General features: G+C 44.6%; 1 protein-coding gene across 4 annotated transcripts in view; it reads left to right on the top strand.

Moving 5' to 3' along the window:
- GALNT6 (polypeptide N-acetylgalactosaminyltransferase 6) overlaps positions 1-25492 on the top strand; it is a 65136-nt gene that overhangs the window by 5386 nt on the left and 34258 nt on the right. Inside the window, exon 1 of one of the 4 annotated variants that reach the window (XM_053287921.1) lies at positions 18635-18653. The exons of the other annotated variants lie outside the window; for them this stretch is intronic. The gene's annotated coding sequence lies outside the window, so the exon portion shown is untranslated. Of the gene's footprint in view, positions 1-18634; positions 18654-25492 lie in introns of those variants that run through there. 4 annotated transcript variants of the gene reach the window in all.

Raw genomic sequence — 25492 nt, 5'->3', positions numbered from 1 at the left:
GGTGGTATTCCACATACCTACCTCTCTTTTATTTGTATGTTGCATGGAAATGTATTAGGGGTAGGTAAGTGATCAACAACATCAGATATTTATATACCACTTTTCAACAAAAGTTTCCAAAGTGGTTTACATAGAGAAATAATAAATAAATAAGATGGCTTCCTGTCCCCAAAGGGCTCACAATCTAAAAAAAAACATGAGACACTAGCAACAGTCACTGGAAGTACTGTGCTGGGGGTGGATAGGGCCAATTACTCTCCCCCTGCTAAATAAAGAGAATCACCACGTTAAAAAGGTCCCTCTTTGCCCATTTAGCAGGGGGTTAGCAGTGCATGTGCTGTATTATTGACAAGCTCTTACTATTAGATTGTGCTGACTTGATTATGGTGTTAGCAGACAGCCGCTTCCTCCCACCCCTCTTTGGACAAGCACTTGGTGTCAAGAGGAAATTGGCCTCTGCTTCGATCAAGCAGCAATGTCGTGCAAAGGCTGAACCAGTGCTAAATCTGCCCAGCAAAATGTGACCCCAAATTTTGTGCATTCTTAATTAAGGCAGAGTTCTTCTTGACATGGCAAAAAGATTTGAGGCTAGAGAGCCTGTTAACCATCTCAGTAGCCCAGAATACAGTCAAGATCAAGATACAAGTCAGTTATGCAGATTGACATCATAGAGTCCTTTTGTTCTGCACTTCTTCTGAACAGCCACTCCTGCACCCACACCCTCCTCAAGTCCAGTCCCTATAACCACTTTGAAATCGAAAGTTTTCTCACTATTGGGGCTTTGCAGAGGACAGAACTTTATAAAAGGTCCTGCTTCTGGTCAGGTGTGTGTTTCTGGGGAAAATATTTGCTGTTGCTGTCATGCAAGTCTGGTGGTGCAAGCTGCCTGCTACTGCCTGAAAGCCTACCCAGCTGAGTACCTACTGTGTAGTGAAACCCTTTCCCTCTAAGCTGAGTCACTGGGCTGCTGAGCACTAAGTTGAAGTACTGGACCGTGGGATCTGTAATAATTACTGAGCTAAAATTGCTATCCTTGAGCATTCCTTGCATGGATCTGCTATAGGCAGATCTGTACTAGACTGCCCTGGACACTCTTGGAAACCAGAGTCCTTGGGTCATTCTCTGCCTGGGCTTGCCATGAGGCTATTCCTGTGCCTAAATGCCTCTAGACTCCCAAATGGAACCCTAGAGAGACCTTGAGGTTGAGTTATTCCCTATAGGAGGTTGGTCTCTGGGTCATCTCGGAGAGGTCATCACCTTTACTGATGGAGTTACACTGGCTGCCAATAGGTTCCCGGACAAAATACAAAGTGCTAGTTATAACTTACAAAGCCCTAAACGGCTTAGGCCCTGGGTATCTAAGAAAGCGTCTTCTTCATTATGAGCCCCACTGCCCATTGAGGTCATCTGAGGAGGTCCGTCTCCAGTTACTGCCAACTCGTTTGGTGGCTACACAGAGATGGGCCTTCTCGGTCGCTGCCCCGAGATTGTGGAATGCGTTCCCTGCTGAGATACGATCCTCCCCATCTCTGGCAATTTTCAAAAAACACCTGAAAACACTTCTTTTCACCCAAGCTTTCTCAGCTTCCTAAATTTTGAGGGTTTTAATATCTGGTTTATTTTAAAATTAAAAACCCAATTTCGGGGTTTTTAATCATTGTGATTGTTTAATTGTTGTTTTAAAATGTTTTTAAATTGTTAATCGTTATGTTGCTTTTAATTTGTTTTAGCTCTTTACTTGTTTTAGTGGTTTGTTTTAATTGTAAACCGCCCTGAGCCATTTTGGAAGGATGGTATACCAAACAAACAAACAAATAAATAATATTGGGCTTGCTGCAGGCTAACCCCTGTATCTGACTGCCCTGGGAACCCCGTGCTCCCCATTGCTAGTTGTGGGCATGCAGAGTGTCCCAGACCTTGGTGCTTTCTGGGACTTCATTGCCTTTCCTTGTCCCCACTCTGGCAACATCTGTGCAAGAGACCCTAGTGGTACATCATTCTTTTGGCATTGTGCACAAATTGGCAGATATAGTTGTCCCTCACCTATCACAGTTTTCCCAATCACAGATTTGAGTATCTGTGACTGGGATATTGTGACCGCCCTTGCCAACTGTGACCTGAGTGTGGTTTTGTGATTTTTTTAAAAAAGCGGGGGGGGGGTTCCACGACGGGGGGTCATTTCCAGTGGTCCAAGGAAGGTCAGGAGGGATACTTTCAACTTTTAACCATTTTTTTGTCGCTTCCCAACCGCAACTCCCCTAACCCCATTTGTCATTGAAACCAATGGCTCGCCAACCACGAATTTGCCAACCGTGAGGGTTTCCAGGAATGGAACCCTCGCAGTTGGCAGGCTATGACTGTACAGGCAGGTGTTAAACTGCCCTTAATTCATTCTCTCCTCTGTCCCTTTCTCCTCCCCCGCCCCATCTCTCCTCCTTCCCAGTGCCTGACAGCCACTAGGCTATTAGAACCTGCCCTCCTTATTGAATACCTGAGAGCTGCCTTAACTCTCTGTGCAACTGCAATTACTAAAGTTGTAAAAGATTACCATGGATATTGTTCCTCTGCTGTATCAAAGCCTTGCTGCTGTGTCTTTCTGAACTGGAGTACCCCAGCATTGTCAATTTGCCTGTGTCCAGAGCAGTGTTCCCTGTATCAGGGATTCAACATCTGTAACGGATGTTGTTGGCTACCACTCCCAGCATCTCCAGTTGTAATGGTCTTTGGCTGGGAATTATGGGAGTTGTAGTCAATATCATCTGGGAATCCCTCTTAGAGGGAACACTGATCCACACTGCGGTCTGTTTGTTATCCACACGTGCAAATTCAGTTTGAGCTAAGTTCCCCCAAATTGATCCAAAGACACAGATACGCACATGTCATAGACGCATGTGTGAGCAAGTGTGGTAACAATGGAGCCCGACCACTTTTGAGCAGTTTGTTTTTTGCAGCAGAAGTATGGCCTCTGAACCACTTCTCTAGTGGATAGTACCCCTTCTCCATAAGAACAGCCCTGCTGGATCAGCCCCAAGGCCCATCTAGTCCAGCATCCTGTTTCGCACAGTGGCCCTCCAAGAATACTGAAATCGGCCATACCTGTTCAAAACAAGTGGCCAGGGAAGCTGTTGTTTCCAGTTAGACTGAGATTGATAGTTGCAGTCACCCTGCTCCTCAATTTTGGAACGACTGCCTCAGTTAAACAGTTAGGGACCTAAATGCATTAAAAGCATCATCTGAATTCTTTCCTGACATGCATTCATATGATCAGGTCTGACACTCCTGAGTTTCTCTCTACCAACAAGTAGAGACTGTTTGCCCTTATCTAAGCATCAGACAGCATGATGAGTTAATCACGCATTTGAATAGTGTGCTTAGGACCCTTCAGTGTTTGTTTGGTTTCTTTTTTACAAAAAAGCAGCCAAGGGGGTACCAATCCAGATTGGGACCTCAATGCACCAGAAGAGGGGGTTTTCCCATGCCATTTTCCTGCCACTAACCTCCCTGCCAACAACAACTGCTGTCTGCTTTGAATAGTAGCTTCCAGTGAAAGATCAGCAGGATAATGTTAGAAAAGGCTCAAGTCAAAACCCTTTTGCTAGCCGAATATCTGAGAAAAGGGCTCTCTAAAGACATAGGAGCCCCCCCTGGTAGATTAGCAACACTAGCTCTTCTCTGAAAACTACTTTTAGTTTAAAAAAAAAATGTCTTAGCTGGATGAAAGCTCCAAAGGAAAAGGTGCTGAAGGAATTTGGAACGCCAAGTCTTTGCATTTGTTAAGACTGCTTGATGGATCACACAGTTGTTGCTGGGGAGGAAGTAGTTCAAGCTAAATCTCTTGGCTTTAAATTGAGATTGTTTTAATGAAAGGTGGTATAAAAATCTAACAATAAATAAATAAAAGTATCTGGGAAAGACCACACAAAAAATGTTCTTTCTTAAAAAAAGAAATTATCTATTTATAAGAAGCAAAAGAACTCAAATATTTGTGTTGGAATTTTACATCTAACTACTAGAAATGTGTGCATTTGGTCTCTTCCTCCTGCAGCCCCACCCCCACCCCCTGCACTTCGTTTGGTGAGCTGAGCTGCCACTCAGCTGTGCTTTGGAAGGCTTCCCCCTCACCATAGCCTCATTCTTATGTCAGCATCTCTTCCTGGAAGGGGGAGCCAGCTTTTGCTGTTAACGTTACCTATATTGTCATGTTGGAAGAGCTGGGCTTCTGTTGTTCCAGCCAACTTTTATTTATTTTCTCTCAAGAGCATGCACATAATCTGGTGTCAGGAAACTCGGAGTGAACAATTGAAGCTCTTGTGTCTGGAGAGGGGACAAGATTGCAAGTGGTTTTCATGCCGGCCCTATTTACACATTGTGCTCAACAGTCATACAATGTGTACAGAACGTAGGTGAAATTGAATGGTGTGGAGAGGAATCTCCCTGGGCCCCTGAAAGGGGGTCCTCCATCCAATGGACAACAATTTTCTCTTCACTCCCCCCTTGCCAACAAGAACATGAGAGGCCAGGGGCTCATCTTCCCCTTTTGTCCCAGGACCCACTCCAAATTGCTACACCCCTGTACAGATCTGTACACAGGTACAGTTATTCACACATTATGTTCATCACAGGTACAGCAGTACATGTCCTGTCTGTATCCTGCATTTCAGGGGGCCTGTACCCAGGTTCACTTTTAAAATGAATGCAGGTGCAGTCACTCATACAAAGTATGTACAGAAGTACAGACACCTGAACACAGGTACAACATAATGTCTGAATAGGGCTCCTGTGTTTCTAGAAGCCCACTGGATTCCTCAACAAACAGACCAGTCAGGTTGCCTTGAAAACTGCACTTCTCCTTCAGTCAGCTGTCGCAAGAGAGCACTGGGTGCATACTTATCCGGAAGTAAGCCCCATTGAGTTCAGTGGTGCCTGCTTCTGAGTAAACATAGGCTAAGGCTGCAGGTTTGGTTTTTGCTAAGCAGGGGCTATTATGCAGTGTTGGGGTGATGCAAATTCAAATTATATAGGTAGCAATATTGTTGTGGCAGTCAAAAGAAAGAACTCACATTCTTTTCCCCAATGGCTAGAAGGTAGGAATCTTCCAGTCCTGACCAAAATGAAGGGTTAATCTCAAGGCTGGCTAGATAACCAGCTCCGTGCATGGAAAGGTGAGCATCTGCTTGAAGATAACTGCCCTCCTTGCTTGGAGTTGACTGGTGCAAGTCTAAACAGGTTAGACGGCTTTCCTCTGAAATTGGCTGATGACTTGTAACTTAGCAGGAAGGGCAGCATGAGAACCATGCAGCAATTGGAAGGAAGCAGCAGGCTCTTGATAAAAACTAATATATAGATTTCTAGCTGAGAGAGAGCCCCAAAATGGTGTTGGCAACTTAAACTCTCACGGGCTGAGGAGGTAGAGGTGGATTAATAGCAACACAGATCCAAAGAATAACTTCCTGCTGTCAAAGACTTGGCCTTGTGGCTAAGTGCTCATCTCCTATGGAGCCAAACAATAGATAAGCTTCATGGGCATGATGTGTGATCATTCTTTTGTGATCAGAGCAGGGGTCTCAAACGGCAGCCCTCCTGCCCATTTGGGTTTACCACTCCCATCATCCCTGGCTACCAGGGTGGATTTGATTTAAATCAAATTGATTTAAATCACTAGTCAGTAATACTAGATTTAAATAATGGTTTTTTTAACATAAAGACTCATTCTTGCTGGTATAACTTTAATATTTATAACCAGATGAAGGTTTCATTTTTAGTCCCCTTCTAGATAGAAAAATTGCCCAAAATAATCTTACAGAAACTTCTGGAAGAGCATAACATTGCGAATGGATTAATGGAATTCATTTACCAAAAAATTTAAACATTGCATATATACAGCCTCATGCTACATAATTAAAAACTAATCCTTATTTCATGATGAATAGCCTTTTGGACTATAATATATCTTAAATAGAAAACTATCTTTAGATAGATTTCCCCCCCCCCGCCCTCAAAAAGCACTTTATTTAAAAACTGATTTAAAATTTAAAAATCCATATTTAAAAAAAAATAAAAATTTAATCATTGGTTTTTATCCACCCTGCTGACTACTAACCATTGTGACTGAGGACAATAGGCGCTGTAATCCAACAGCTGGAGGCCCACTGTTTATTATTTATTTATTTATTGGATTTATATACTGCCTTTCCAAAATGGCTCATGATCTGTTTGAGATCCTTTGGTTCAAATGATGGAATGGACAACACCTGGGTTCAAATTCCTACTCAGCCATGAAGCTCACTGGTTGATCTTGGTTCAATCAAAATATCTTGTTTTATCCTACTTCAGAGGGTAGTTCTGAGGCTAAAATGCGGGGTGGAGAGACCATATATGCCACCCTGAGTCCCTTGGAAGAGGAAAGGTGGGATACAAATATAATGAACAGAACATAAGCAGAGATGTCCCTGATGAGGCTTCAATGGCCAGAAAAACAAGATGTGTAGCTAGAATGCTGCTGGCACTACTACTATTACTACTGTTTACACGCCACTTTTCAACAAAGGTTTGCAAAGCAGTTTACTTAGAAAGGGGATAAGAAGCAAGTGAAGCTCATTGATGGATTTCTCTCTCTCTCTCTCTTACTAGCAACTGCAGTTTGTAGTCTTAAGTGCTCTGGGAACCCTAAAGTGTTGGCACTACTAGAATGAAGGTATCTATATCCTTTGCAGCCAAAGGGATTGTGTACCTTGATTTATCAGAAAAGAGAACCTGAGTGATTGAGATCTGACATCCCAAAACTCTCCTATAAAATATCACTTAATGAAATGCTACTGCTGAAGTGTAGTGGCATCTTGCTTGTAACCTTTTTCTGCTGAGTGAGAGCAAAATCCATGATGCAGGACGATAAATGCAGGCATCTGCAGTTCTCCAGTTTCATTCTAAGAACAGATAAAGCCTTTACCTTCATGCTTGAGGAGAAAAAACTTGACGGATGTGCCAACAGTTGCCTTCTATCTGCCCTCTTCTTGTGCTTTGGTTTGTTAGCCTAGTGCTTTTATTTCTTCCTTTATTAACATTTTTATAAAGCAAGATTGCATACAAAACATTCACCAGGGAATATTACAGGAATTATATCAATATAAATTCTCATACTATGAAATCTGAAGGATTCATGATCTTGAATACTGAGAAAAGCTCTCCAGAGCAGTTAATAAAGGTGCAGCTAGGCAAAACATGGAGGATTCAAAATGGAATCTCCCGCTCTTTTAAAGTAAAATGCAGCTCCTGCAATGGGGCAAGTTGGAACCAGACTCTGGTGCTTGAGGATTCTCCCCTTCCTCTGTGTGCGTGTGCACGCACACACACACTCCCCAGCTTCTGTTTGCCCCATGTGGGGGAAACAGACACCTGGTAGAAAGCCAATGGAAGCCCCATTTACAGCCAGCTAAAGCCCTATTCACACATTGAGGCTATTCCCACGATCCCTGGAAAGCGGGCTAAGGGCTAACCCGCCTAAAGCACCCTCCCCTTAAATGAGGTTAACGAAGCAAGCACTCCATTAGCCTCATTTCATTGCTCGTGTGGCAACACATGAGTAGAACCCCCAACCAGGAGGCTGCAAACAGCCTCCCGGGCTCGGGGGTCTCTCCAGGATGTCCTGCACATTCGTGTGGGGCATCCTGGAATTTCTGGGGGGCACGCAGCTCCGTGACAGAGCCAGCAGCTGTGTGGTCACCCAGCCAATCCGGCCACCCAGCTACGAATGGCTGCTCATCTGCAGGGAGAGGCTAAGCCCACTCTCCCCGCAGAACCCCCTCAGCTGCTTCACACGTGCCCTCTGAAGCACCTCATTATGTTCAACAATCATACAATTGGTATACAGTATACATGGGTACAAACCTGTATATGAGTACAGTTATTCACATGTTATCTTGAATGCAGGTACAGCAGTATCTGCATTTCGGGGGGGGGGGGCTGTACCCAGGTTCAATTTTAAAATGAACGCAAGTACAGTCATTCACACAGAAACATGTCTGTGTGTACAGACATCTGAATGCAGGTACAATATAATGTTCCATAAAGCTCATCCTAAAGTGGGCAAATAGTATGTGAGCTCTGGAATAGGCTGCCCAACTTTCTATCCAGGAGCCCTTTCTCATTCTGCCATTACAGGGAACTTGTATGGGCTTTCTTTTGCATTAATAACTTGCTTGTGATGTGAGGTGTTCAAGGGCTGGTGAAAGGGGCTGGGTGACTGTGTGTCTGCATGTGTGCACCTTTAATGTACTTCAGGTATGTAATCTGACAATGAGCGTAAGGCAAGCTCGTTGGCTTCTCCCTATGTTGGGGTTGGGGAGGAAATCTGAAGCTGAGAGAAAGTGGCTTGCCTCAAAGGCTTCCTAGTCAGTTTGTGACTGAGGTGAGATTTGAACCAGGGCTGCCTCAAAGGTCACACTCTTCTAAGACACTAGGAGGAAGCTTGTGACTTATAAATGGCCTCAGGAGGACAATTTGGCTTCCTCTATGTCTTTCTGTGCCAGTGAAGACCACCTTATCCCATCAGGTATTTGACCTGCTCCTGGTTCTTAACAATTTCTTTTTCTCTCTCTGGCTTAGTAGTTCTATTTGGTTTTCAATTTTGTCTGCTGCATTCGTTTATATTTATTGGCTTTTGATTTGTTGGGGATTATGTTCATAATCTGTTGTGAGCCACCCTGAGTGTGTCATGTTGAGACAGAAGGGCAAGAGATAAATAGGCATAATAAATAGATCTGTTATGTGACTTGGATCCAATGTGCCTGAGAGACTACCACCTCCTCTTTCATTCTCTTCACCTCTACACTCAACCAGCCTACCCTTTTCTGTAGCATGGCATGAGTAGTGTCATGTCAAACGTAGGCCCATGTTGGCAGTGTTTGAGATTTATGCCTTCCTGGCCTTCTTAAAAGTGTGTGAATCACTGTGGGCGGTGGGGGTCTGCCTTCATGACTGCTGCTGTAGTGAGGGAAGTAGTTGCCATTCAACTCTAAACATTTCCCTATTTTAGAGTGATGGGTAATCGTGATTTAAAAGTTCCAATGACTAATTAGCTGGCTCTTTCCTTTGAGCAGCACCCTGCATTGTTTTCAAGTGCTTCTGGGGTAAAGGGTGGGGGAAGGGATCCTTCAGCTGGGACATCTGCTCAGCTGGTCTGTTTTATTTGATGCAAGTATCCTGGATTTTTATTTATTAATTTACAAAAACAATTCTTTAAACAGGTGCAGCCTTTGTAAATCCATATGTGCAAAGTGGAGTTTTTCTTCTGCTGTTTGCTTTAGTTTTGTATAAGCATTCATGTGCATGAAATCTGATGCAATTACTGGCATATCCTAGTATGACTTGTTTCCTGTGCTTGTGGATGGGTTAACATATTTTCCATAGCAATGACAATTCTCACATGGTACTTTTATTATTAATATTATTTAGTCAGTCTCCCTCTCTGATTAGTTTTAATAAGAATCTAAAAACTCTCCTTTGTAAAGAAGTGCTTGAAAAATGGCTTTAGTTTGGCTTCCTGTTTAATCAGTTTTAGTCCTGTCTACCATTTTATCTTGCTGCTGGTTTGTGTTTCTGCTTGTTGTCCTTTATTATTCTGTTTTAAGCCATCCCAAGCAGCAGTGGGCAGGAGGAGCAGGATAGATATATATTTTTAAAATGTATTATCCTACTTTTCAATGGCAGTCTCCAAAGCAGTTTATGTCCCAAAGGGCTCGCAATCCAAAAAGAGACACCAGTAGCCAGTGGGATACTGGCCCTAGTTGCTACCCGCCTTCTAAATGTGAGAGCCACTACTTGGAAGTAAATCACCTAATGGTGCAGCCTAGAGAGCAAGAGGTTGCTGGTTCAAATCCCCGTCCCCACTGGTATGTTTCCCAGGCCAAATATCTTCTAACATGATAGGTAGTTTGCGGCTGGGTCTAGGTGTTTTCTTGGAACTTGTGTTGGGCAAGATCTCCTCTGAGTAAGGGGCTAACACTGGAGAATTTCTGTGGATGCACCTGCAAAGCAGCATGGTCAGCCTGAATGCTGGTGGCATGCATGCAAGACCTCATTTCATATTTTGTGTCCAGAAAGAACATCTGGGACAAATGAGGTTGAATTATTTGTGCATCTGAGCATTACAAGTTGACCTAGGTAGTTGCAGACTTCAGCAACACCTCTGCTTAAAACATCCAGATTCTGATTGAGTCTGCCTATTATAAGAATAGCTTAAGCAACACTGGCTGTATACTATGGTCATGACTGATTGACTCGTAAAGGTTGCACTATTGTTTTTAGTTATTTTTATTTCCTGTTTGTATTGTTTACTGTTTGAGGTTTTTCCTTGTTTGAGCTCATGTCTTAATTATGGTCTTCTGTAAAAGAAAGGCAGCTGCCAAAAGCAATACCTAATAACCACCTGAGTTGTCTAGTGGCTAGGCTGTTCCTCTTGACAAAGGACATGGTGGCCAGAGCATCTACCTATTTTAATTTAGTGCTATTGATTAACATGGTGCATTGTGGGCGGGGGGAGACCCCAAAGGAGCTTGCAGCCAAAATTTCAAAAGTGGCAGAGACAGTTGGGAGAGGCCAGGATAATGGGATGTGTATGCACAAATGCAGTTACTAGTATTTTGGCTATGTTCTGGTTGGAGAGGATGACCAAGGAGGAGACCTCTATTAGAACCATGGAATTAAAGCCTGTCTTATTTGTCCCCTTTCTTTTGTACCATCTTATTGTTCTTTGGGTTTTTTTGTTTGTTAATTCTTGGCAGTTGTGCTAACACTCCAACATTCTGGCCCATGTAAACAGCCCGAAAACAATAAAAAAAAAAAAATTAAAAACGGCAACCACTTCAAGCTGGAGAGGAGATAGAACCAGCAATGTTCTGTCTAGGCCTACAAAGAAGGCTTAGCACCACTTGTGCAGGAAGAATCCATAATGAGGAGGGGGGAAGGGTTTACCAGCATATTTCTGGCAAAAGGCTTTCTGCCAGCTGCATCGACTCTTTGCTAGTACATAAGAACATACAAAGCTGCCATATACTGAGTCAGACCATTGGTCTATCTAGCTCAGTATTGTCTGCACAGACTGGCAGCGGCTTCTCCAACGTTGCAGGCAGGAATCTCTCTCAGCCCTATCTTGGAGATGCTAGGAGGGAACTTGGAACTTAGATGCTCTTCTTGAGGGGAATATCTTACAGAACTCACACATCTAGTCTCCCTTTCATATGCAACCAGGGCAGGCCCTGCTTAGCTAAGGGTCATGCTTGCAACCACAAGACCATGTCATGCTTGCAACCACAAGACCAGCTCTTCTCTCCTGAAAACTAAAACTAAAAAAACCTAAAATATTTTAGTTTTAGATTATCAAAGTGTACTTTATAACTGTTGGGTCTAAGAACACACTGCAGTGGTAGTGTTTCAGGGGTTTTCGCTACTTGTAGCAGTGATTTTTCACAAGCTGTAGTAACTTCCTGAGAGTCATCCTTTCCAGGCCCTCCACAACTATGTAGCGAGTGCTCTGTCAGCAGAATACTGACAGATTAGTCTGCAGTTTATCAGCACTGGCCACCAGTGTTCCCTCTAACAGGGATTCCCAGATGTTGGCTACAACTCCCAGAATCCCCAGCTGCAGTGGGGAGTTGCCTGCTTGGGGATTATGGGAGTTGTAGTCAACAACATCTGGCAATCCCTGTTAGAGGGGAAGAGTGAAGCCATTCACTGATGATGGCTTCAGATGGCCACAGTGAAGCCATCCTGCACAGGCTGGCTCTGATTAACTTCTACATTTGCATATCCTGTGGGTTGAGGTATTCATTTGCTGCTTGTCAGTGATTTAGATCTTGTATTGCTTCTGTGGTTTTTTCCCTGCGTGAATTTGGGCATATCAGATTCAGTTCTTTGGCCCACAGCTTCCAAGCCTTGATTTACAGTGGGAAAGCAGGCTTGCATCCCAGTCCTGTGCAGAGTTAGGCACACACATTGTGAAGAAACATACATGTAAAGCAGGGTTCCTTAACCTTGGGCCCCCAGATGTTGTTGGACTACAATTCCCAGAATCCCCAGACATGGCCTTTGTGGCTGGGGATTCTGGGAGTTGTAGTCCAACAGCATCTGGCAGCCCAAGGTTAAGAAACCCTGATGTGGGGGGGGGGGAATAAGCAGAGGTTGTCATGGAAACCATATCGATGTTCAGGGAGGAATTTAAATAATGACAGGTGGCAACAGTTTGAAGGAGTTAAGTTGAGAGTTGGACAGAACTTAGAGCAAGAGTGGTTCTGTATGGGGACTAAACAAGGGAAATTGTTCAGGTTTTGTGAGAGTTCTTGGTCAGTGGATGTACAGAGACTGAATAGCCAGTGGTGCACTGGTACAGTACTCTGGGAATCTGGAGTAATAAACCTGAGGGGAAATCTTGTGAGTGAAAGGTACCCAGAGTCAAAAACTCCTGCTAAAAGGTCTGGGTCATTACACCAAGTCCTACAAAATTTAAAATACATCTATCCTGAGTTATTTTAAGATCCCTAAGAATTACACTTGTAAAGAAGATAAAAACACCCGTAGTCTAACTGCTGACTTATTTGGCAACATCGTAGTGAAGTTGGTGTGCCCTGCTTTTCAGAGATCTTTATTATTTACAAGAGATTGAAATAAACTTGTTCTTATGTTTCTACACTTTAAGATTTGTTTCTTTTTATGCACCAAACATACATGCCTATCATGCACTTGTGAGGCTATGTGACCAAAGAATTAATTACTGAGAGCAGGGTAATAAACAATCATATGGTGGCAGTGAAAGCAAATAAAAACTTATTGATATAAAAAATAATTGCCTCCCTGGACTTGGGAGGGGCATCAAGGTGGGTTCCTGACACCTGTGAACATCAAAAGGCTTAGATACAGCAGACTAAGCTTGGAGCTGGATTCTTAGAAGTAATTTTGCCAAGTGTGACTATATAAAACTGGAGCTCTCCTCTTCCCCCCCCCCCAAAAAAAAGCACTGATGATTTTATGCGATGGTGTAATCTGTCTGGTGCATATATGTTTATCCAGACAGCATGTGTATTCCAGTCAAAGAGATCACCCTGAGTGTGTGTTTTGTTCCATTTGTGCCTGACTGGGCTCCCAAAGGAACAAAGATGTCGGTTAGCAGAGTAAAATGCTTTAGACACAACTGACAAGCAAGTCTTCGCAGTAGCACAGCATTGATTTATATCGACCAATATGAGTTGTACTGGCCCCTTATCTCCAAGTCCTGCAGTTGTCTGGAAAAACCACAACATTGGAACTGGCTGTCTGGAAGTTTTCACTTGCCTGAGGCCACTTCCCTGTTGTAGGTAGGAGCAGTTATAGTGGGAATGTGGACCCAGAGACGAAATAAAATGAAAGTAGAGCTTTGAGCTACATGCTACAGGGCAAGGCAAGAAGTGGAAACTTTTACTTGCTGTACTGCTTAAGTGGAAACAGGCTTGGCAACAGTGGTTGCTGCAAGTATAGCTCTCTCAGGCATACATTCACACACAAACTCTCTGATACAGGCCCCACTGAAATAAATATGACTGTTCCCATTCACTTTAGAGGGACTTCCACGTGACAGCTTTTCTGGTGGGTTGTGCCCAGGGGCGGAGCCACCATTGGGCCAATGGGTTCAAAGAACCCGTTGATGTCTTTGTGTGGGGGTTTTTTTTGGGGGGGGGATGTTTTTATTGCTTTTATTGTATGTTTTAATTTTTGAAAACCGCCTTGGGGTTTTCTTTTAACGAAAGGCAGTATAGAAATGTTAAAATAAATAAAATAAAAAATTAATAAAACCCGGGCCAGTGACCAATCAGGGGCCACAAGAGCGTCCCCAACACGCCCCCCGCGTCTGATGTCAGACGCGGGGGGCGGTAGTTTAGCTCCCAAGCGGGGCCCGTGCGGCCCCTTCAGGAGCTAAACTAAGGCTGTGCAGCACCAGCCAGGAGCAGCTCTTCCCTGCAAAGGCAGGGAAGAGTCGCTCCTGGCTGCGTGCTGCGAATGCAGCGCCAGCCTAACTAGCTCCATGCGGCCCCTTCAGGAGCTAAGACTGGCGCTGCCTTCACAACGTAGCCCAGGAGTGACTCTTCCCTGCAGGGAAGAGCCGCTCCTGGGCTGCGCTGTGAAGGTAGCGCCAGCCTTAGTTTAACTGCTGAAGAGGCCGCGTGGCCTCTTCAGCAGTTAAGCTTCAACTCCCGAACAAGGCTCAAGGCTCCGTTCGGGAGCCAGACCACGCCTCCCACGTCTGACATCAAGACGCGGGGGCGTGCCTATCCCCTGCGTCTGACGTCAGATGCGAGGGGCGGGGCTATCGGGGCGCCCACCACGGCCGCCCACGGGCCGCCGGCGGGCTGGCTACACCACTGGTTGTGCCCTCAGTTTTCTGCAGTTCCACACGTGAGGAAGATCACATGGGCTCCTGAAAATTTCTACGCTCACTTTTATTTTAAAAAATCAAGTTTCTGGTCTTTATGCATATGGATTCTTTCAAGCAGTATCTGCAGTGCTTAAAGGGTTTTGCATGCCCCTCCCTCATTAGGGTTATTAGCCCAACTTGCCTGCTGGAAAATGTTTCCCATCCTCAGTGACAGAAACCATACCCTGATTGTGTAACAGAAGTACATGCTCGAACTTATCCTTGGCCAGCAAAGCCCACTAACACCACCATCCCTGGTAGAATTTCAACATGTGCTTCACACTTACCATGTGCCAACATGCTTTTTGACACATAGGCAAGACATTGGGCCTTTGGATTTCTGAAATGAAAGTAGATTTTCCTAAACGTTCTCAACTGCAGAAAGATTACTCAAGACAAAGATACATCCTGGGGTTGTGGGAGTTAAGCACCTAACCATCAGCCACAAGATATATTTTTAACAGTCTTAAAAAGAGATCGTGTGGCTGATGGTTGTTTATCTTGAATATGAAGAACAAAGATTGGATCACACTTTGCTTATGAGCTGGCTCATCACATGGAGGGCAGCACAGCCGTGCTCGACTTTCCAGCCCATCCAATGCATCATCCCTACCTTCACTGTTCATGCAGGGACAGAATGTGCAGTTGCCAACTTATAACCTGAAATCCAGTATACAGGAAGCTGCCTTATAATGAGTCAGACCATAGGTCCATCTAGCTCAGTACTGTCTACACAGAATGCTAGTGGCTTCTCCAAAGTTGCAGGCAAAAATCTCTCTCATCCCTATCTTGGAGATGCCAGGGAGGGAACTTGGAGCTTTCTGCATGCAGGTGCTCTTTCCAGAGAGGCCCCATCCCCTAAGGGGAATAGTTTACAGTGCTCACACATGTAGTCTCCCATTCAAATGCAAACCAGGGCAGACCCAGCTTAGCAAAGGGGACAATTTATGTTTGTTGCCACAGGACCAGCTCTCCTCCCATATCTGATAAAATCAGGTGGTTGACTTCTTCTTAACTAAATCCAGAAATCAGCTATGCAGTTTCCGCCTCCATGAGATTCCACATGCATAGATAGCATTCACACATTCCATCCCCAAGTGGGTGGTGGAGGGTGCATGGGAAGGACAGGCCCACTTGTTGTCCTCCATGTGATGGATCAGATCGGGAAGTAAGTCTTGTCCTATTCAGCCCTATATTGGTTTAAGGTTGCTATAACTGTGCTGTTGTAAGCAACCTGACAGACCAGTATTTGTGGGGAAATGGTATGCTATGTTTAAAAATGAAATGAATGAAAATGTGTTCTGTTTCAAAAATCTGATATGTTTGTATGTGTATTTATTTTGGCCAGGATTAAATTGAGTGTATGGTAAATGGGGCATATGATGGCTCTGCCCTAACCCCCAGTTGAAGTGGGGCACACCAGGGGTGTAGACAGAGAAAATTTTGAGGAGCAACTCACTCAATTTGGGGGGGGGAGGAACTTGGGGTTTGGCAGCAGGGTGTTCAGTAAAATTAGGGGATAACTTCTCACATGATTACTGGAGATCTGCTCTCCTGAGGAACACTATTTCACAACCCACCTCCAGGAAAGTCTGTTATGGGGCTCTTAATCTGAATCTGCAGTGGAAGAGCCCTTGCATGACCTGTTCACCTCAGACAAATTGCAGATCAGGAAGTGAGAAAGTAGTTAGCCCAGTAGTCATACTTGGGGTATAGTTGACTAGGGCCCTTAAACTTTGTGTAGTCCTTGATGGTTCAAGAATGTTAAAAACTGTCTGCAGCAGCAAAAAGAAGCTGGATAGCACATGCTCCATGTTTGTGTTCACACACGTGCTCCTTTATGCAAGTGTTGGTTGCATCTCTGGGTTTCTGCAATTCCACTTGAAAAGCACCTGCTTGGGTTTCCAAAGTGAGATCATTCCAAAGTATGCAGGCTGCTAATCTTTGTATGACTGTGCAAATATACTTGTAGAAAAGACAGGCTGTTTCCTGTCTGCCACGTAGAGGTTTGAAGGCTTGGTGTTTGCTCTTTTGTGCGCTCTTTTCCCTGTGTCTTTATTCTTGATTCTTCTGAAAATAAAGGCAAACCTGCTAAGCAGGATGAAAGTTGCAGGTGAGAGCTGTCAATTGGAGGTCTAGCAGATTGCCTCCACTTGGGGGAAAATAGCATAAGTTATTTAAGGGACCACTGAGAAGAGTGCAAAGATACTTGCTCATGTGTGCAACTTCCTGTATAAATGGCTTTCCAGGGGGACAGTTAGACGTTGAGTTTAGCAAATGTACCTGGCTGAAATGTCCTGCTTTTTTGAACAGTTCTGCAGGACTCCATATTAAGAATAGTCAATCTCATGTACGCTGAGGAAAGAACCTGGGTTGACTCATCCCCTGTTGAAGGCCAAAGACCTATTCCTAATATGCTTAATAATTTTTCCTATGGTGTTTGATTCCCAAAGGAGCCGAGAACTAACTTTGATTAAAAGGCAGGGCTTAATAAACAACATCGCCTGAGTGGGGAGAACAGATATCCTTGGAGCCAGGGGTTAAGCTGTGGCAGACAGGAAACCCATGGCAGGAACAGATTGAAGTGGGGGCAAGCTGGCATTTGCCTGTCCGTAGCCTACAACTAGTTCTAAGCTGAGAGGCTGAATTCTGTATAGCTCATGTGCGCAGCAGTGTCAAAGTTGGGGATAGAGAGGCAAGTTATATGCTGCCAGCTGTGTGACAGCCAAGCCAGGGGCATAGCAAGGTTGGAGTGGGCCCAGAGACAAGATTTTAAAATGCCCCCCCTCACTGAAGCACATCATCCTAAATTGTTTTTTAAACGGTTTTGTAAATTGTGGACGATGGAAGTCAATTAATGGTACTAGAGAAAGACCTGCTGTTCTGGTAGCTCCGTCTTAACACTCACATAAGTTTCGGAGGATGAATACAACTGAAGGAAGCCCGGGCAGGTGCGCGGCTGGAGGAGTCAGTCATGTGACTTGCCTCTGCCCTGCCCCAAGGCAGTGGGCCCCCAGACAACTGTCTCCCCTTGCCCTATTATAGTTATGCCCCTGAGCCAAGCCGTCTTTGCAGATTTAATACAGCTCCATCAACGTACATGATGCTTGCATGGAGGGCGCAGACAAGGTTACTGTTGAAACTCTAAATGAGTCCCTGCCCCCAAATGTGTATACTGTAAATGGAGAAGATAACAGAAGAAAGGAAGAGAGAGGCAAGGGTATCCATCCGAGGGCGAGGAGTAGTAGTATGAAAGTAGCTATCCATCAATGCTGGGGTTGAATAACTGTATGTTCAATGTCTTTGACGCTCTTCATAAATTGTGTGCACCCCTTCAAAACTGTGGTGAACTTGCATTTCCACTCAACAAGGAGCTGGGATTGGCTGCAGCTCCCTCTTGAGTATGCCTGGTGACAAATTGGAGTTTGTCCTTTGTAAAGCCCACTCGGCACATCACGATACTTATTTGGGTCAAGTAGGAAAACCTGTCGTCGTCGTGGTGGGGTGTGTGTGTGGTGAGGGTGGTATGAGATCTTATCTGTGTGCCTTGGCTTCCTTGTTTAAGCTGCCGGCAGCTCTTTGCCCTGCACTGACTTCTGTGGATTTGCATGTCGTTGCACAAATAGCTCTCTTTGTCACAGGGCTGGGCTTAGTTGCCTTTTGTACTTATTCATCTCTAGGTGTTGGTTTTAGGGGGAGCCCTTCCCAACTGATATATCACACACCCAGATTCTAGGTTCTGGCCCTGAAAGTCCCTTACTTGAAACTAAGTGGGGGTTCAAGATGCCCGATTCCCAATAGAAGACAAACAGACACAGACACGTACAATCCTCTTTAATTCAAAAGGTTTAAGAAGTGCTGAGCAAGACTGCATGAATCAATTCTTGGCCGCAAATCCACCCGAGCAAATCAGCCTCATGCATCTCTGCCCCTAGGTTGGAATTAATGACTCAGGTCTTGAAAGTGTGGCACTGTGTGTGAGATGCAGTTTTATTTCAGAGAAGAAGAAAGATGACAGCAGCCCTCTTACGAGCACGGACTGCTTTTCTCTCCCTTCCCCACCCCGCCCTCCGGGTGTTACTCTAGACAGTGCAATGCTTTGCTTTTTAAATTACAGTCCCTATGTCCGTGTAAGTCATTCTCCTTGGTAGTGCATCACCTGTCTCCTCCCCTCCAAGAAGAGAAACGGACATCCTGTTTGGAATAAGTGGGGTAGGTAAGTTCAGCTTGAGCAAATGTTAATGCTGCAGGGATTTGGTGTTGCTTAGATAAAGAGATTTCTCTGCCAAAGATGAAGGAAAGGCTGATGGTAGTTCCCCCTTGCACCCAGCCACATGCATGCAGGTTGTGGCAGGCGTTTTATGTGGGAGGCAATGTTTATAACCACTCATTCACAAATGTTTTCTGTTCCAGTTAAGCTGGACATGGACTCGTTGTAACAGAAACCAGTTTTGTGTGAAGAAGGGGCCGGGGGGGCGAGAAGAAGCACATCTAGAAGTATCCCTGCAATGTTTCAGAAGAAAGAAACTGATAAGTTGGGAATTGTTATATTGCATGTTGGCTGTTGTCCTGTGGTTTTGATGGTGAAAAAATCTGCCTTTAAAAAATCTAATACTTCCACGGATACTTCTCTCCAGACTACTTTTATTGCATAAATTAAAACACAGAAAAAGGGAATTGCAACAAATAACAGATGTTTTGATGTATATATATCAGTTTCAGCATTCTATATCCCACTGTTTAAAAACCACACTTATATCCAAGACTTTCCCCCAATCTAATTAACCAGGCATAGCTGTGAGTCATCAACCTTCTCCTCCTCTCTCCTCCCCCGTTTGTTATGTATTACCCAGGTGTTTGTTTGATTGGGGGAAAGTCTTGGATAGAAGTGTGGACTTAAAAGAGTTGATTTAAATATAAAATATAAAACTGCTAGATTATTGGCATGTGTATTTGGTTTTAAAAGCCCTTGGCTGTACACTTTACAGCCCTCAGCTGTAAAGTGTATGAGATCAATGCCTGCTCAAGGCTCAGAAACTAGGAGGGAGGGACCAAGTTTTCATTGACTGGGACTGAAGTTTGTGTTCCCTTATCCTTCTCAACAAAGGGATGGGATATACTGCACCACTGACTGGGGAATACTCCATATCAGGGATTCTCAACGTTGGGTCCCCAGATGTTATTGGACTTCAGCTCCCATAATCCCCAACCAAAAGCCACTGGGGCTGGGGATTATGGGAGCTGAAGTCCAATAACATCTGGGGACCCAACATTGAGAATCCCTGCTCCATATGATTAGGGGGATCCACATGGCAAGCTAGAATAAATGGTGGGGCAAAGTGAGGACCTTCAAAATTCCAACAGTTTCCTGAAGATATTGCAAACCTGCTTCAGAGGCCACATCTCAGTGTGATGTTGGGTTTTGCTTTGCTCTGTTTTGTTCCAGAAAATGTGCATTGCATTAGGGGCAGAAATGCCACTTTCTTAGAGCTGTTTTGCCCTTTTGAAGGTTGCCATCCCCTTCCAGAACTGCTGTGGTTCATTAGATTTCACTGAACTTCCTGATTTGCCATATCTTTTGAGAGTTCTTCTTATCTGTAACTTTGCAGAATGGTCGGTTGGACAGCAGTTAACTTGAGACCATGTCTAGAACTTGAAACTTGCAAATGTGAGGGCTCAGCCCTAGAATATTCTAAATAGTGAAGATAGTGCCTCTGAGCATGTTGTGATAATGCTGAGTAACCTCAGGTGTGTGGCAGGCTGGAGTCCTAATTTCTTTCTTTAGAAATTAAGCTCTGATGGTAGTTTAATGAATTAGATTACATCTCCTCCTCATGCCCTGCCATGGGTTTGGGTATTATTTGGTGGGACTTCAGGTTTCCTTCGGTGGGGTGCCTATGCATGAATGATCTGCAAGCACAGAGCCAGCTCCAGCGGGAAGCAAGATCAAGTTCTGTATTTGTCAGGGTCTCTAGACCAGTGTTACTCAACATTTTTGGAGTCATGGACCGGTATATTCTTTGTGCACAGTTTCCCGGACCAGCAGTTAGTAAAGGGGTCACCCCCACCCCCAGGCACCCCCCAAAACAATTTCAAGCTGGGTAGGGGTGCCACCAGGAGCTCTCCAGAGCTCATTTCTAGGCAGGCATCCCTCGCTGCTGGGATAACACTCACTTAGCTTCCTCGAAATGAATTTGGTTGGTTGGTTGATATACCGCCCTTCCAAAATGGCTCAGGGTGGTTTACAACACGATAAAAACAATTAAAACAAATTAACAGTTAAAATCAAACAGAATAAAACCATTAAAACAATTCAAACAGCTAAAAAACCCTGGAAAATCAGGGCAACGATTTAAAACAGTTTGTCAGTCATTTAAAAAACCAGTATCGAGGGCTGCCTGCCTAGAAATGAGCTCCGGAGAGTTCCTGGCAGCAGCAGCCCTCAACAGTTCGAAATTGTTTCGTGGGTGGATTAATTCCTCATGGACCAGCATGGACTGGCACTCACCTCCTCATGGACCGGCACCAGTCCACAGACCAGCGGTTGAGAATCCTTGCTCTAGACCATTACCCCAACAGCACCACCATTCTTGCCTTCAACAGAGCACCTAAGAGGTTCAGAATTTTCAGTTTGCATGCTCTCCCCACCTTCCAAGCTGGGAGGTCCCACACGGAGAGTACCAAAGTGTCCCACTCCCCCAAATCCTGGACCTAGTGATCGTAATGCTGTTGAAACTAATCTGTCCTCCAGTTCATTGGTATGTGCAGCCCATAGCATGGAGTCATAGCTCAGTTGGTACAGCACATACTTTGCATGCAGAAGGTCCCAGGTTCAGTCCCTGGCATCTCCGGTACAGCCCTGTGTGAACCACTAGAGAGCCGCTGCCAGTCACTCTAGCTGAGCCAGATGAGCCGAGGGGTCTTCCTCTACAGCTGTTCAGTAGCACTGTCTGCTTAGACTGCCGGTGGTTTTTCCCGGCTCAGCTACCAGAGAGGAGAGCTGGTCTTGTGGTAGCAAGCATGACGTGTCCCCTTAGCTAAGCAGGGTCCACCCTGGTTGCATTTGAATGGGAGACCACATGTGATGAGCACTGTAAGATATTTCCCCCGGGGGATGGAGTCACACTGGGAAGAGCAGAAGGTTTCAAGTTCCCTCCCTGGCTTCTCCAAGATATGGCTGAGAGAGATTCCTGCCCACAACCTTGGAGAAGCCGCTTCCAGTCTTTGTAGACAATACTGAGCTAGATAGACCAATGGTCTGACTCTGTATACGGCAGCTTCCTATGTTCCTTTCCTCTTTAATGTGAGATGCCCAGGATTGAAACTGGACCCTTCTGTGTACAAGGCATGGGCTAATGTAACCAGATAAGTTCCTGGTTGGGAGACTGCATTGTGGCCCATGTAAACGACTCTGAGCTTTCTAGGACAAGAAAGTGCTTTTCAAAAGGAAAATCCAGAACTGCACAATGGTATGTGAATGGAGTTTGCCAGTGTAGCATGCACCACTACAACAGGCACCTGTGCATTTTTCTTGTCTGCGTACAGCTCGTTGAAAGTGCCGACTCAATGTGAGGCAGCTGTGAAAAAGGCCAATTCCATGCTAGGGATCATTAGGAAGGGGACTGAAAATAAAACGGCTAATATTATAATGCCCTTATACAAAACTATGGTGCGGCCATACCTGGAGTACTGAGTACAATTCTGGTCATCAAATCTTAAAAAGGACACTGTAGAACTGGAAAAGGTGCAGAAGAGGGCAACCAAGATGATCAGGGGCCTAGAGCACCTTTCTTATGAGGCAAGGCTACAACACCTGGGGCTATTTAGTTTAGAAAAAAGATGACTGCAGGGAGACATGATAGAGGTCTATAAAATCATGCATGGTGTGGAGAAAGTGGATAGAGAGAAATTCTTCTTCTTCTCACATAACAGTAGAACCAGAGGTCATCCCATGAAATTGATTGCCTGGAAATCTAGGACCAACAAAAGGAAGTACTTTTTCACACAACGCATAATCCACTTGTGGAATTCTCTGCCACAAGATGTGGTGACAGCCAACAACCTGGATTGCTTTAAGAGGGGTTTGGATAACTTCATGGAGGAGAGGTCTATCATTGGCTACTAGTTGGAGGGCTATAGGCCATCTCCAGCCTCAAAGGCAGGATGCCTCTGAGTACCAGTTGCAGGGGAGTAACAGTGGAAGAGAGGGCATGCCCTCAACTCCTGCCTGTGGCTTCCAGCAACTTCTGGTGGGCCACTATGTGAAACAGGATGCTGGACTAGATGGGCTTCCTTGGGCCTGATCCAGCAGGGTTGTTCTTATGTTCTTATATTCTTACACATACTCTGTTGCCTAGAGTCACATTCTATGATATTTAGAAGCCTACAAAGAGTGGGAGAAAACCCTCAGAACTGGGAATTGGGCAGCACTATTGCGGAAGAGTCTTACAATTCATTGATTGGTGAAGACTCTGTAGGAAGTAACAGTGGAGTCTGTGGGAAGCATTTTTGGCAGGGGGAGGAGAAATGGGTATAATTAATCAGGATCTCTGTGTTCTAGAGGAGTCTGGACTACTTGCTTAAATTTCCCCATTGTTGTCATTCACCTTTTACACCATCTAACATAATACAATCTTTGCATGACTTGAATTTTTGAGCGGCACAAATGTTCTTTTGCAACTACACAATTTGTCTGCAAATTTTGAGAGCCGTGAGAAAGAAGTTACAATGCACCATTGTTCTAAAAGTTATCCAGAGCTGTAGAAAAGTGGGGGTGTGGGATTCCTCCTCTCTCCCTGCCCCTACTCACAGTCTGTGGCTTAGGGAGTTCTAGTGGATAATTCTCTAAACACTTTTTCCAAAGGGGAAGCCTAGTTCCCAGGATGTAATTCTCCGCCTAGTTCTCTCTTAAAGAAGAGGGACTGTCATTTTAGTAATCCATACTGACTGACAGAGTGACAGCAACTCACCCAAAGATAAATCTCACGTTCCGGCAGGTGCCCTTGAAAATAGGATGTGAACGGTTGTGCACCTGGAAGTTTGGCAGAAGCATTGCTTGCTACTAGGCTGTTGATCCTGTGCGTAAGGAACAGTGGTGATTTCTGGGCTCAAAGGATGTGTGTTGGGTTGTCTTGCCTCCTCCAACAAACAGAACAGTAAATCTTGCAGCCTGATCCAGTGCATTTTTACTCCAAAATCCCACTGAGTTCAACAGGTTTTTACTCCCAAGTAAGTAAGTAAGACTGCATAGGATGCAGTCTTAGAAAATGAAGGCAATTAGAAGGGCACCTAAAGGCTGTTTGGCAGTGGCTGCATTAGAATAAGTCTTCACAGCTGGTAAATCTTGCTCTGCTATATAGCCAGCATGGTAGGGGTTAGAGTGTGGAACTAGGATTAGGGAGACCCAAGTTCAAGTTCCTATTCATCCGTAAAACTCGGTGGATGACCCTGGGCCAGTCACTTGTCTCAATCTAAGCTACTTGACAGGGTTGTTAGGGAGATAAACATAACCTTGTATATTGCTCTGGGCTCCTTGGAGGAAGAACAGGATATACATGTAAATAAAAGTTGGGGGGTGGGATTGCTATTAAAGGTTAAGCATTTGGAAACTCTAGAATTTTCAGAGCCTGCTAAAAGATTCTTTTTAACATTTAGATCACTTCATTACAAGATACAACCAGTGTAACTATTTGCGATTTATTTGCTCAAAGCAACCATAAACAAGGGTTGCATCTCCCCCCGACGCCAAGCAGCCATGGGTCAGGGATGCAGCAATTAGGAACCAAGACTTCTTGTTTTCATATACTTTATTATAGCCTTTAAAGTGTGCCGTTGAGTCAGTGTCGATTCCTGGCAACCACAAAGCCCTGTGGTTGTCTTTGGTAGAATACAGGAGGGGTTTACCATTGCCATCTCCCGCACAGTATGAGATGATGCCTTTCAGCATCTTCCTATATCGCTGCTGCCCGATATAGGTGTTTCCCATAGTCTGGGAAACATACCTGTGGGGATTTGAACCGGAAACCTCTTATCTTGCTAGTCAAGTCATTTCCCTGCTACACCATTAGGTGGCTATTATAGCTTTAGCAAGAAGCATAAAAGAAAATGTAACCAACATGAGACAGCAGATTAGTACAACATATAAGAAAAAAGATTATGCGAAGCTGCTATTTAGCTATGGAGGGAGGCGGAATATACAGGCATTTGTACATGTACATGCTTTTATCTCTGCAGCTTAGAGGAACAATTTGTGCAGAGGAATCGGCATGGAGTGGGGAGGGTGCCAACCCCTCTCCCTCACGTTTGCTTTGGCAGGTGGGGGGAGCTATGTTGGGAGATCCCATTGCATAGCTCCTATGTCACTGGACCCAAGTTTCAGCTCAGCAGTATTTTCCTCCTTATGCAGCAGTCGACATTATCTTCAACATCCGAACTCTTCTGCTGTTGTCAGTCTTGAATTTGCCCATACACCCAGGGTAGGGCTGGCAACCCTTTGGGGTTGGCCTGAAGCCTCCAGGAACTGGCATCGATCTCCAAATGCAAAGCAATCCATATTGATTGCTTGATGTTGTGGAAAAATACAGGTGGACCTCTTTATTAATGGGGGTTTCTTTCCCACAAATTTCTCTTTCGATTGTGAGCCCTTTGGGGACAGGGATCCATTTTATTTATCTTATTTGTTTGTTGTTTCTCTGTGTAAACCGCCCTGAGCCATTTTTGGAAGGGCGGTATAGAAATCGAATGAATAAATAAATACATTTCCACGGAGAAGGAGACCTTAAGTCAATGGCAATGTGACGGTGTAGATTTCTGAAGGGCAAAACAAATATTAAAGCAAACCTAGGAGAACTAACGCACCGTGCCATGTTCTGCAGGCCTCCATCTGTCCCACAATGCCCACCAAAGCCCTCAATTGTGCGGATGTTTCCTTGAAAAATCAAAGGTTTTTTTTAAGGAAAGAGCCACAAAATGACTCCGATCAGCAAAATGCTAGTTGGAAATTACCTCACAGGTCATTTCTGACCACCTAGAACCCACAGATAGGTGAAATTTAAC

The sequence above is a fragment of the Hemicordylus capensis genome, chromosome 2 (genome assembly GCF_027244095.1).
Source record: "Hemicordylus capensis ecotype Gifberg chromosome 2, rHemCap1.1.pri, whole genome shotgun sequence".
NCBI lineage: Eukaryota > Metazoa > Chordata > Lepidosauria > Squamata > Cordylidae > Hemicordylus > Hemicordylus capensis.
This window is presented reverse-complemented; position numbering and strand designations above follow the sequence as displayed.